The sequence below is a fragment of the Desmodus rotundus genome, chromosome 13, assembly GCF_022682495.2.
Source record: "Desmodus rotundus isolate HL8 chromosome 13, HLdesRot8A.1, whole genome shotgun sequence".
Taxonomy (NCBI): Eukaryota; Metazoa; Chordata; class Mammalia; order Chiroptera; family Phyllostomidae; genus Desmodus; species Desmodus rotundus.
Window position 1 is genome coordinate 26,910,711 of NC_071399.1, and position 12,343 is coordinate 26,923,053.

Consider the following 12,343-nt stretch of genomic DNA (forward strand, 5'->3'; position numbering starts at 1 on the left):
TTGCATGGCCCTGGGTGGAGATGAGGGGAAGCTGCCAACCCAAGCCTAACTACATGGAGTGAGAATAGGAGAGAAATGATTTAAAGAAGAGAAGAGGTACTGTGTTATCAGAAGGAAGCGTGCCGGGCAGGCAGACACGACAGATGTCCATGGCAGATGAAATGGAGCTGGCCAGAGGAAGCATATGCCATACAGAGGAATAGCAAGCAGAGAGGCCAGGGGCAGCGAGGCCTAGCCTAGGAAGAACTGAAAGAAGGCCAGGGGCCTAACCAAGTGAGGAAGGAGGTGTTGGGGTAGGGAAGGGGGTAATGCAGAGAAGGGAATTGGAAAGGTGAGCGGAAGCCAGATCGGGCAGGACCTTATAGTTAAAGTAGGGTGGTTGGATCGGGTCTTTGAAAATGAGCAGTCATGAAGAGGTTTCAGCAGGTCAGCCTTTTAAAAAGATCACTCTCTGTTCCATTGTTCACACTGCGGAAAGGAAGCAGGCAGAGCAGTTAGGAGGTGTTTGCAGGTGAGAGATGAGGTTTCTTGGACCGGGAAGGTGGTTGTGATAACAGACAAGGGGGAAGATAAATGCCCCACATTTTATGTGGATTGGTGGAACTTAATGATTGATGGGATGTAAGGAAAGGGAAAATGACATAGATTTCTGGCTTGATGAACAAATGGGTGGACTTGGCATTACTGAGGTGTAGCGTTCTTGGATGTTTTGTGTGTGCTACTCAGTTCCTTCCACTCAGACTGAAAACTTCTTGAGAACAAGGACTAGCTATCGTCCCCTCTTTCTTCATCATCGATTCTTGCACATTTCTGGGGCAGGCAAATAATAAGCATATAATATATCCGGTGGGTAGTTCATCTTAAACCCCATTCCTAGATGGGTCTGGAATGGAAGCTTAAAGGACTAAAACCAAATCCTGTTTGTTAAGATATTTGTTTTAAATTTTTTTATTTTTTATTATTTAAAAAATATATTTTCTTGATTATGCTATTACAGTTGTCCCATTTTCCCCCTCTTTCTCCCCCTCCACCCTGTAATCCCCCTCCTACCAACATTCCCCCCACCCCTTAGTTCATGTCCATGGGTCGTACATATAAGGTCTTTCGCTTTTCCATTTCCTATACTATTCTTAACCTCCCCCTGTCTATTTTGTGCCTACCATTTATGCTATTTACTCCCTGTACCTTTTCCCCCATTCTTTCCCCTCCCTCTCCCTCCCCACTGATAACCCTCCAGGTGATCTCCATTTATGTGATTCTGTTCTTGTTCTAGTTGTTTGCTTAGTTTATTTTTGTTTTTGTGGTTTTTTTACGTTCAGTTGTTAATAGTTGTGAGTTTTTTTCACTTTACTGTTCATAGTTTTCATCATCTTCTTTTTCTAAGTCCTTTTCATATGTCATATAATAAGAGCTTGGTGATGATGAACTCCTTTAACTTGACCTTATCTGGGAAGCACTTTATCTGCCCTTCCATTCTAAATGATAGCTTTGCTGGATAGAGTAATCTTGGATGAAGGTCCTTGCCTTTCATGACTTTGAATACTTCTTTCCAGCCCCTTCTTGCCTGCAAGGTCTCTTTTGAGAAATCAGTTGACAGTCTTATGGGCACTCCTTTGTAGGTAACTGTCTCCTTTTTTCTTGGTGCTTTTATGATTCTCTCCTCATCTTTAATCTTGGGTAATGTAATTATGATGTGCCTTGGTGTGTTCCTCCTTGGGTCCAACTTCTTTGGGACTCCCTGAACTTCCTGGACTTCCTGGAAGTCTCTTTCCTTTGCCAGATTGGGGAAGTTCTCCTTCCTAGTCTGGCTTTGGTTTGTTTTATTCATGGCTGTTGCTGTTTCTGGCATGCTTTTTATTTCCACCCAAGAGAAAGTTTAACACAGGAGGTCTTGAATGGAGGCAGTCTGAAAAGAAAAATGCCTCCGGAACCCCAGGCACCGTGGCCCGGAGTCCTGGCTGCGCAGGCGTGTTCACGTAGACTTTGGCAATGGTCCTGAGGGTCACCTGACCCAGGCGTGCAGTCCCTTCTGAGGCCTTCAGGCCAAATGCCAGGCTGCAGTCCAACATGTGGTCACCTTCTGGGGTGAAAACATGCTTTTTGTTCTGTCATTTCTCTATTTGCTACAGATTTTTAAACTGATGATTAAGAGCATTTTAGAAACCAAAGTTATTTTCTGTACTCTTATTTGCATATTCCTGAGGACTAAAAGAATTTTTAGTTCTTTTCCTTAAGTGTTTGGAAGAAAAATATGCCCCGGAACTTTGGGGTCTCTTCCATACCTGCACGTCAGGACTGGTTTTTAACATGCGGCGGAACAACTGTGTGAGGAAGTGGAGCTGTGGAGGGGCTTGGCACGCGGGGCTGGGGGAGCAGTTTTGAGTTGGGTGATTAGGCAGCTACAACCTTGTGGAGCAGAAGCGATGATTAGACTAATTAGTTAAGCCATTTTGTAAGTGCCGTGGACCCAGGGGTAATGGCCTAGAAATGCCACCTTACCTGGTTTGTTTGATTGATGAAAAACAGGTTTTACACTTGGGGGTGTACTTATTTTTAAAATTAGGGATTTATGGCTCTGGTTTTCATCTGTTTCAGTTTTATTTCTCTGATAACAGAGAGACAGACATGTCTTATTTTGGAGTTTGGGGGTAGGGCTTCCCTGCTTGTGTTTCTGGCTCCCTCACCGCACGGCTCAGTGGAGCAGATTGAATGGGGCGCTTTGCGTCAAGTCTTTGCAGAGAACCTGAGTGTTTTATTTGGTCAGCGCACAGGCGACTTGACAGGTCTCTTTCTAGTCATTTTACAAAACACTTAATTACGTGTACTTGTCACCAACACATCACAGTGAAGTCACAAAAAAGTGGGCTTAGTTTAGTTCACAACAATGTAAATTGTGTGAAAACACACTTTTTCACTTTCTCTGTGGTTCACCATGCTCTACTTATGTATAAATTTAAAGTACTTCAACATTTCAGATTAAATTGGTAAAAAAAATTCATAATTCAGAAACTTGTGAAATAAAAGGTCATGATGGAGAAACATTAAGAAATTTGTACAATTACCAAACTGCTACAATACCATATTTCCTTTATAAAAGCATTTCCATGAAACAAAATAAAAACTGAAAAAAATAAAACCTATGGAAAACAAGAAATTTGGTTTAGTACTTTCCCTGATTCTCTTGTTTTTAAAAGTCAGATGCCAGAGAGGCCCTTCAAGATGGACTGATAAGTCTTGCCTCCTCCACGCTGCTATGAGAAGTACATTTGAGACAAGAGGTTATACACTCAGATGGTCCCAGGGTTTTATGCAAATGCCAGTTTGCTTGTCACATCTGGCCCCTAATGCCTGGGCTTAAAGAGCTATCAGGATTTCATCTTGGCCTGCCCTAATAAACAGGTGAGACTACATACCAAATGAAGACAAAAGATTTCAGTTATTAATAAATACTAAATTTCAAAATGGATTTTGAAAGTATATACATGAGCTTATGTTAATAACACAGAAACACACGCTTTTAAGTTTTAAAAATCTTACATTATCAGGAATTGGGGGAGAGTTGTCTTGAAAATCTTAAATCTCAGATGTTAACCAGAAAAAAACTTCAAAAAAAAATTGAACTGTTCAGTCCCAATATAGCTAAGTAGAAAAAGTATAAGTTAATGCTTGGAATTAGATGGGTTTGCTGATTCCAAAAATAGAGTTGTCTCCTTGATCCTTCAGTAAAATCAACTCCTACAGTGTTTGAGGAGTTAATTGTTTGAGGAGTTACTCGATCATTAATTGTAATACGTGTGTGTATACATGTGTATGTATATATGCTTGCAAGTGATCACTTTACTCATCAAATTAAGGATAAAAAGCTTATTTTTAATTAAAACAGTGTATCAATTTATTTATTTTTAGAGCTGGAGATTTGATTTTATTTTTATATATTTTTAATCGAATTTATTGGGGTGACATTGGTTTGCAAAACCATACAGGTTTCAAGTGTACAACTCAATAAAACATCATCAGCACACTGCATCGTGCACCCATCGGCCCCATCAAAGTCTCTTTCTGTCCCCATTTCCCCCCCTTTGCCCTGCTCCCCTCCATCACCACACTGTCGTTGGTGTCTTTGTGTTATGTATGTGTATGTTTTTTTGCTTAATCCTTTCACCTCTTTCATCCAGTCCCCCAGCTCCCTCCCCCTGACAGCTGTCATTCCGTTCCATGTAGGATCAAAGGTTCATTAGAATCTAAGATTATTTTTTACTTCAAGTGTACTAGGTTACTCACTGGGCTTACACCACAAAGGTACTAAGTGGTGTGGGTCACGCTTCCTAGTCAAATGTAGGAAAACTTTCCACAGACATGTTGCTGCAGCCATTCTCAGGGCATCTCAGAGACAGGTGGCAAAGCACGGTGTCTCTGTCCATCGTCATGAAGTCTCAGTTGCGGGTGGACAGCCAGCATTTCAGAAAACTGAGGGGTGAAGTGATGACTTTAACCACCAAAACAGAATGACCTGAATAGGAAGGTCTTCACATTCCTATTAATTATTTAATTTAGTAATATAAGTACCCCAGTGCACAGGTGGGGAAAGAGAGGCACGAAAACGCATTTTTTAAAAAGGTTTTTCTAAAGTTGACAAAGTCACAGTCATAACTACAGTCAGAACTCTAGGGGCTTGGCACCTCTGGGATGTAATGGATTCAAGATTTGCACGAAATGTTGTATTTAACTCGTCTTTCCTGTTTGCCTCACTCCATTTTAGTCTAACTTCTTGCAAAGTCTCTAAAGCATGGACCTGGCAAGTGCCGCCTGCTACCTGCCTGCTCTGATCACATGGGAAAGGCTACCCATTGCTTGTGTAAACACAGGTTACCCGTATTATTGTTTAATGTGCAGTTTGCAAGGTGCAGTTGTGAAAATATTGTGTAACTGAATTTCAGTAACTCTCAAGAAACATCCAGAAAGTTCTGGCAGTCCCCTCTAAAACAGGAGATTTACCTATCCTTTGCGTTACTGTTGACAGTCTCATAATTGGTAGCATCAAAGTACTAAACTACTAAATAAAACTGAAAGGATGATCCAAGTTCCTAGATAATACCAAAATATTTATCTAGGGTTGTTAAAGAAAACATAGCCCTTGGGTACCATTTTCAGAAAAAAAAAAATCAAAACTTACTAAGGTAAACATAAGCATGTGGCATTTTACATTGTACCAGCTGAGTAATGGGAAATGGACAGGGTGTACCCACTATACCTTGTTGACCAACTTTATATCTTGAAACATCGTTATCTGCCCCTACCAGCTACCAGTCTGATTCCACGGGGTACTTTCCAGTGAGACAAGCTGTCTATACCACGACTGTTCTTTTCACAACCTTCCGGAACAGTTCCATTTTCTTGAATCATAGTGTCTTGCTTTTTTTACATTTTGTTTTTTAAATATTACCCCTTCTTGTCCAGTGGAAACCAGTCCTCCTGACAGATACACACAGTTTGCTCCTAGATATTGTGCAAGATGCTCCAAGTCTGGTTTAGTGGCATGCGCTCTCTTTTCGTTGGTATGAAGCAAGGATATCTAATTGTTGGTGAAGCTACCTGAATGTGTACGTATCTGTTCCGCACCAGATTCTTTGAGTGAATCTTGATTTTGGGTGAGATGGTATTGCCTCTCATAACTGAATCATCTATAGAACAGTTCTTATGCCTTTAAAGTTGCCTGACAATACCCCAATTTCTTTTGCAACCCCAAGTTGTGTTAACCTCACTCTTGGCTGAATGAAGGTTCTTTCTATATACTGGTTTTTACACAGCACCTATGCATCAGAAGCCACACTTTCGTGTGTAACCACGCACAGTGGGTGTGCAGCGGATTCTGGATCAGTGCTAACCAAATCTGCATCCACGGGGGCTTCAGGTGCCAGCTGCTGACCATACTGGGATCTTAGGTGTCAACCGTTTGGTCTTCAAATAGACCGTCTGGTTTTGCAAAATAAACATATTCAAAGACACAAAAAGCCATCGGGTTTCCTTCAGACCTTGGCGTAATACCAAGTAACTGGGTAATCATTTCGCTCTCAGAACTTGCTGACACCAAGAAGCTCTTTCTTTAACGGAGCAGCGTTTACCAGTGCTCCACTCTGTGCCACGTGTGTTTTCCTGTGGAGTGTTTCGACAACAAAGAGCCCGCCGTTTTCTAAGGCACAGCTTCCTGTAGCGGTGGGCCCTGGGTGTCCAGTTCTACGATTTGAACTACATCATCTCTTCACGCTGACTCCAGTGAAGACATGATTTGTAAGCCCCATTCCCCAGGCTGTTCTGAGTGTTGGTGCTGAGTTTCCATCTCTGCGGACATGACCAGCGCTCTCCTGACGCTGGGGCTGCAGCCCCCCAAGTCCCAGAGTGATCCCATGCGGCCATTCTCCCAAGCAGATGCACCTGAACGCTCCACATTCCTCTCGGTCCCCACTCCTCTAGCTCCATGTCCCCGCAGAAAGCATGTGGAGGGACCCGCCGCTGCGGCAGGGGTCTGAGCTCCAGCCAGCTGCCCACACAGCCAGCCCAGTATGCCTTAGCAGTGGGGGTCATTGACCTCTGGCCATTTGCACACAGTAAATTTTTACGTGCTTATTTACTTACCTGACAGTCCGCGGTGCCTGTGGTGTTCCAGGGCTATTAGATGTAAGGGATACCAAGATAGCTGGCAGGTAAAGACTGTTTTGTTCAGTGTTATTGCCCTACCGCTTGGAACATGGTAGACACTATGTAAATATTTTTTGAAACAGAGAGTTAAAGGTTAGGCCCTTGTTTTGTATTTTGGGTATATGCTCAGAATTAGCTCATGCAATTGTGGCTCATTTTGTAAGACATTTAAAACATTTTTTATAAATGTAATCCCATTTAGTTCCCTGTAGTTTCAAGATTTAGGCTCAATCTCTTCAAAGAATTTGCTTCTAAAAAACAACAGCAGGAATGCTGTAGCTCTTTTAAGAATGAAACTATGAGGGGAGAAAGTTTTGCCAGATTTTAATGTGGTCCTAGGTATAATTTACCAAGTCCTTTTACACATGCTGTGCTGTTCGACCTTGCAGTTTCCTCCTCAGCTCTGTGGGAGGCAAGGTGAGCACCGCTGTCCCTGCGATGGCGCCTTCAGAGTGGCCACACAGTGTGGGGTTCACGGAAGCTAGGGGACTTCCCTCAGGGGCACGCAGCTAGCACGTGACAGAGACAGGGCAGCCCCTCGCCCTCTGGCCCCGGCTCCTTTCAGTCCCGTCTCCCAGAGAGCCCTCTCCTGTCCCCCGCTCGCAAATGGCTCGTTCACAGGAGCCGTTAGGGGCATTCAGTGGTAGGTGAAGTGTCCCACTCTTCAGAAACAGCATTAGGAACATACATACTCATCAGATAAGCGAAGTGTAGCACTATTAAAACATGCTTGTGAGACCGTTTCAAACATCGAACAATTTGTGCCGGTTCGACCACTCTCCTTATCTCCGGTAAGAGCTGATGGGCTTCATGAAAGTGTGTGGTGAGTAAAGAGCCAGACAGGCCTTTTTGAATGCGTGGGCCCCTGCGTGTGTTCTGTGATGTATAACTGGGCCATAGTACCAACCTCGCAGGAGTGTTCTGAGGATTAAGTGACGTACCATGGAAGCCTAGTGGTACTCATAAGAGGTACTCAATGACTGATCGCAAAAGCAGAATAAGACAATGACAAATGAAAACCTAAACACCGTGGGGGAAATGAACTATTTTCAGGTGCTTGTGTATATTTTACAATTCAGTTTCTAATCACGATGATATTTATCTACTTATTAATGTAGGTTCTCCAAGGACCTCTATTGTGGTCCTAATTTCAATTATTCCATGTATATGAAAGGATCAAAATTATTTCCTTTTTAAAGTAAAAAGAAAATGGGGGGTGTTGGGAGGATGAGTGAAAAAGGTGAAGAGATTAGGGAGTACACGTAGGTTGTTACAGAACAGTCACAGGGAGGTAAGGTGCAGCACAGGGCGTATAGTCAGTATTCTGATAACCATGTATGGGGTCAGACGAGTGTAAGATTGATCAGAGTGATCATTTAGTCCGTTACGTGATGTCTAGTCACCGGGACGCACACCTGAACCTAATACAACCGTGGGTGTCAACTGGACTTGGAAAATAAGAACATTATTAAATAAATAAACTTCCCGATTTGGTATGACCTTTCACAGTCTGAATTAAGGAGCCTTCATTACATTTACCATTTGAGTATTTTCAGACTCCTTTGCCGTGGTACCCTACATGTTAGGAGTTTCAGGCACAACTGGAATCTTAGTCTTTAAGTAAAACCTTGGGGAATAAAGTAAATTAGATTATCAACAGCAAAGCTTGATAAAATATGATGATAATATAGTGTTATTCAGAGTCACAAGATTTCTATTAACATTAAACTAATTAGGAAAAATTTAATTGGTTTTTAGGGAAAAAATCTGACATGCGTAAGGGTACTATTCCACCTCTCTATGCCTTGGAGGTTTGTTTTCACAGCAGAGAAAAAACCAAAAACACTTTTGTATACAATAAGGGACCTACTTTTTCATAAATACATCTTATAGCTGGAAGATTATTCTTTTGTACTTTGAAAAGCATGATTTATTTAACATCAAAACAAATGCCCTACTCATACAAAAGCTGTGATAAAATCTTAGTAGTAAAATAATAAAAAGTATTTTTCTTGGAAGAAATATTAGGCAGAGCATACCAAAATAGCAACTTTTTTTTTTTTTTTTTTTGGTTCTATTACTCCAAACACCTAAAGTTACTTGTTGACCAAGTGTGCTGCCTAGTGAGATTAAAGTTAGTGAAATGCTGCTTCCCTCCAGCGTCCCGGTGGTTCTCCTGCTTAGTGACCTTATTTACTGTCATGGAATATGACAGTGGTGAGGGGATTGAATGGAGGTCACATAGCTAATCTAGAAGGATCTAGGCATTCGGACTCCGTCTAGGAACATCCTGTACTTACTTGCAGTGTAAACCCCATCTTGGGTTTACTGTGTCTGTAGGCTTGTTGGCTGTATGATTCAGTCCGACCAGTACAGCTCGCTGTCTCAGGTTATGTAGAGATGTTGAGAGAAGAGGCATATTGAAATTTGCGTGGCTGACAATTTGTCAGTTTTCAGATTTTTTCAAATCTTAAGAATATAACCTCACATTTCCCTTTCTACTTGAAATCTGAGCAAAATTCCATGACCCTCCTTGCTTAGTCAGGGTTTAACTTTTTAGGAGAAGTCATGATGCAAACTAATTTTCAAAAGGTGCATTGCATATTTAAGTGGTCCTTCCCCAGTCACTCGGGGCCTGTTGCGGATTTGCTGCTGTCTGAACAGCAGTGCTGGGCGTGCGGTGCTGCTTTTTAACGTTGCCCAGGGCACCCTCTGGACTTTCCTCAAGCCTGTGGCGTTTACCTGGAGCCAGCTGCAGGTTCTTAAGTCCCAGCATTCCTCCCTGAAGTCAGGATGGAGCCTGGCCCAATCAAGGACAAGCAGTCTTAGCTATTGATTATCAATTGGTTTCTTCGGTATCGTCATGATATCTCAGGAAAACATGTGCTGTTCATGTGTTCTAACTCTAAAAGTCCATTTCTGGTTACATCATTGGAAGTGTATTAATACAACTTCTTCCTTGGTAGGTTCCATAGTCGGGAATAACGTCTGATAGGTAAAATTCTCTTATTACGTAAGTAACGTAGTTCATTTTAGGGAAATCAGAAAATAAGGAAAACAAAAAGAGGAAAATAGAAATAATCTATAATCTACCTCTTAGAGAAACCACTGGTAACATTTTGGTACAATTCTAAATGTTTTCCTTTGTATGTTTATTTGCATAATATTAAATATATTTGAATGAAAATGAGTTTTGCTGTACATCCTGCTTTGTACTAGCATTGTTCATTCGCCATATTCTGTGTGTCTCTCGTGTCCTTAAATATAATTGTGTTTTCAATAGACAAATCTGGGTAAGTGCAAAACAGGCCCATAATCTCACAACCCATGTTGACATATTTTATGATTAGTAAAATAACTAACTTTAACTGGTTGCTACTATATGACAGGGGCTGTTTCAGCTGTTAGTTTCTTTAAATCTCACAAAAGCTTTTAGAAGTAAGTACTATTATTAATCCTGTTTAACAAATGAGGATACTGAGGCTAAGAAATGAGCATCATTTTTTACAGTATCCAAGATTTAGATGCAGTCCAAGTGTTCATCAGTGAATGAGTTGAAAAATTACTACTCAGCCATGAAAAAGAAGGAAATCTTACCCTTTGCAACAGCATGGATAGGCCTGGAGAGCATTATGCTAAGTGAAATAAGCCAGTCAGAGAAAGATAAGTACCATGTGATTTCATGCATATGTGGAATCCAATGAACGAAATAAACAAACTAAATAGAAACAGACTTGTAGATAGAGAACAGGCTGACAGCCGTCAGAGGGGAGGGGGATTGCAGGGCTGCGTGAAAAAGGTGAGGGCAATTAAACAAACAAACAAAAAAGAAAACCCAAAGCAAAAACAGAGAACAGAAAAACCTCATAGATACAACAGTTTGGTGGTGAACAAACAATACAATGTGCAGATGAGTTATTTTAAAATTGCATGCCTGAAGCCTATGTAATTTTATTAACCCATGACACCCCAATAAATTCCATGAAAGAAAAAAACATGAGGATGCATTAGGCCCCAGGCAGTGTGGATCCAGAGCCCATTTCTTAACTACTGTGAACCTTTAAAGACAAAGAAATAAAATATGCCGATATGTCAATTTTAGCACCCATTCATTCACCATCCATCCACCTCTGTTTATACAGACAGGAACATACACATTTTTCTACATCGTTAAAGAGGATAAATGTGGAGATCTGTATGGGCATGCGCAGCGCTCTCTTGTTCTCCGTGACAGCGCCGGGGCACCCTTTGTGTACCTTGGTTGGCTACCTAGTTCACTGCAGCGCACACTGTTTTTGTCTCCCGATATTTGCAATTACAAGCAATGCAGCAGTAATATTCTCATACTAATACAAATACTTACTAGGTGCTAAAATCGGGTACTGTATGTAAAGTTTCATAAAACAGTGCCTGCTACATGTACATGGTAAGACTGTTAGTGCCGTTACCATTAATGCTCTGTGCCACGCTGTGCTAAGATTTTAGTCTGCAAAGTAGCCCTGTGAGGTCCATAGTGTTGTTACTCCCGTTAAAGATACTGGGACTGTTTATGGCCACAGAGTGAATTTTCATTAATTTACAAGTATAAGTCAGCCTTTATACCTGTTACCTCTTTAGGTCAAGTCATTTTTCCAAGGTCCTACAGTTGTAAGTGGAAGAAATAGGATATGAGTCCCCTTCTGCCAGTTCCTTCTGCTCTCCCACGGACACAGCCTTCCACTCCCGGGCTGTCATTCGCGTTAGGTGGTAAGTAGACTGGTTGAACTCTGAGATACATTTTGACCAAAAAGGTGAAATTTTTGGAGAATATCCAATTTAATATAGAGTACTTCAGAAACTTGGTGTGTTTTCAGTTGTATTAGGCAAAAACCTTTTCCCTAACAGCTCTGACCTCCTCCCCTTTCCTACGCCTGCTCTCGCCACTTTTGAAAGCTTCCCTTCCTGCCTGCCTCCCAGGCGGCGTCAGAACTCCCAGGGACTGAAACCTCCGCTCCCTTTTGTCCTATTCTCACTAGTGTTCCTCTTCATACCCGGCGTTGGCATGCTGCTTTCTCTAGTTCCCCAGCGCCATGGCAACAGGACGTGGCAGCTGCTCTCCTGGCGGTCAAGGAAGAAGGCTGCATGCTTTCTCTTTGAGCTGTTGTTTGCAATTAGCACTGAGGTGCAGCCTTTTCTCCAGTAAATAGCAGGGCAGTACCTGACTGTAGTCAGGGCTGCAGGACCTGCTGGGTGGAGTAGCCCACTGGCCTGCCGGGCTCCTTTGCCTCAGTTCACACTCCGGTGTCGCCTGACCACCTGTTCTAAAATAGCTCCCATTGCGTCCTGCTCCCTGCCCCTTCACTGGATTTTGTTTTTTAACTTGATATGTTAAATATTAGAAGTTTGTTCAGTCTCCCCAGTCCTCTGAAGCTTCTATCTTTAATCACACTTGTGTTCTCTACAGTGGCGGAAAATTTCTTCTTCCTGCACATGACAGCTTCTCATAGACTCTCTTCACCTCTTCTGTTATTTGCTCTAAACATTACAACAGTATTTCACTACGAATCATTGGGGGAAATCAATTCCATTTCGTTTTCACAAGCCGAAGTTAAATAGATAAATGAATCTATAAATAGATAAATACAGAGAGATACTGTATTTGGTTTGT

General features: G+C 41.9%; 1 protein-coding gene and 1 pseudogene across 3 annotated transcripts in view; one reads left to right on the forward strand and one right to left on the reverse strand.

Annotated features, from left to right (window-relative positions):
- PSD3 (pleckstrin and Sec7 domain containing 3) overlaps positions 1-12,343 on the forward strand; it is a 535,098-nt gene that overhangs the window by 168,411 nt on the left and 354,344 nt on the right. The gene's annotated exons all lie outside the window — the stretch shown is intronic.
- LOC139440500 (amidophosphoribosyltransferase pseudogene) lies at positions 5,301-6,064 on the reverse strand (annotated as a pseudogene).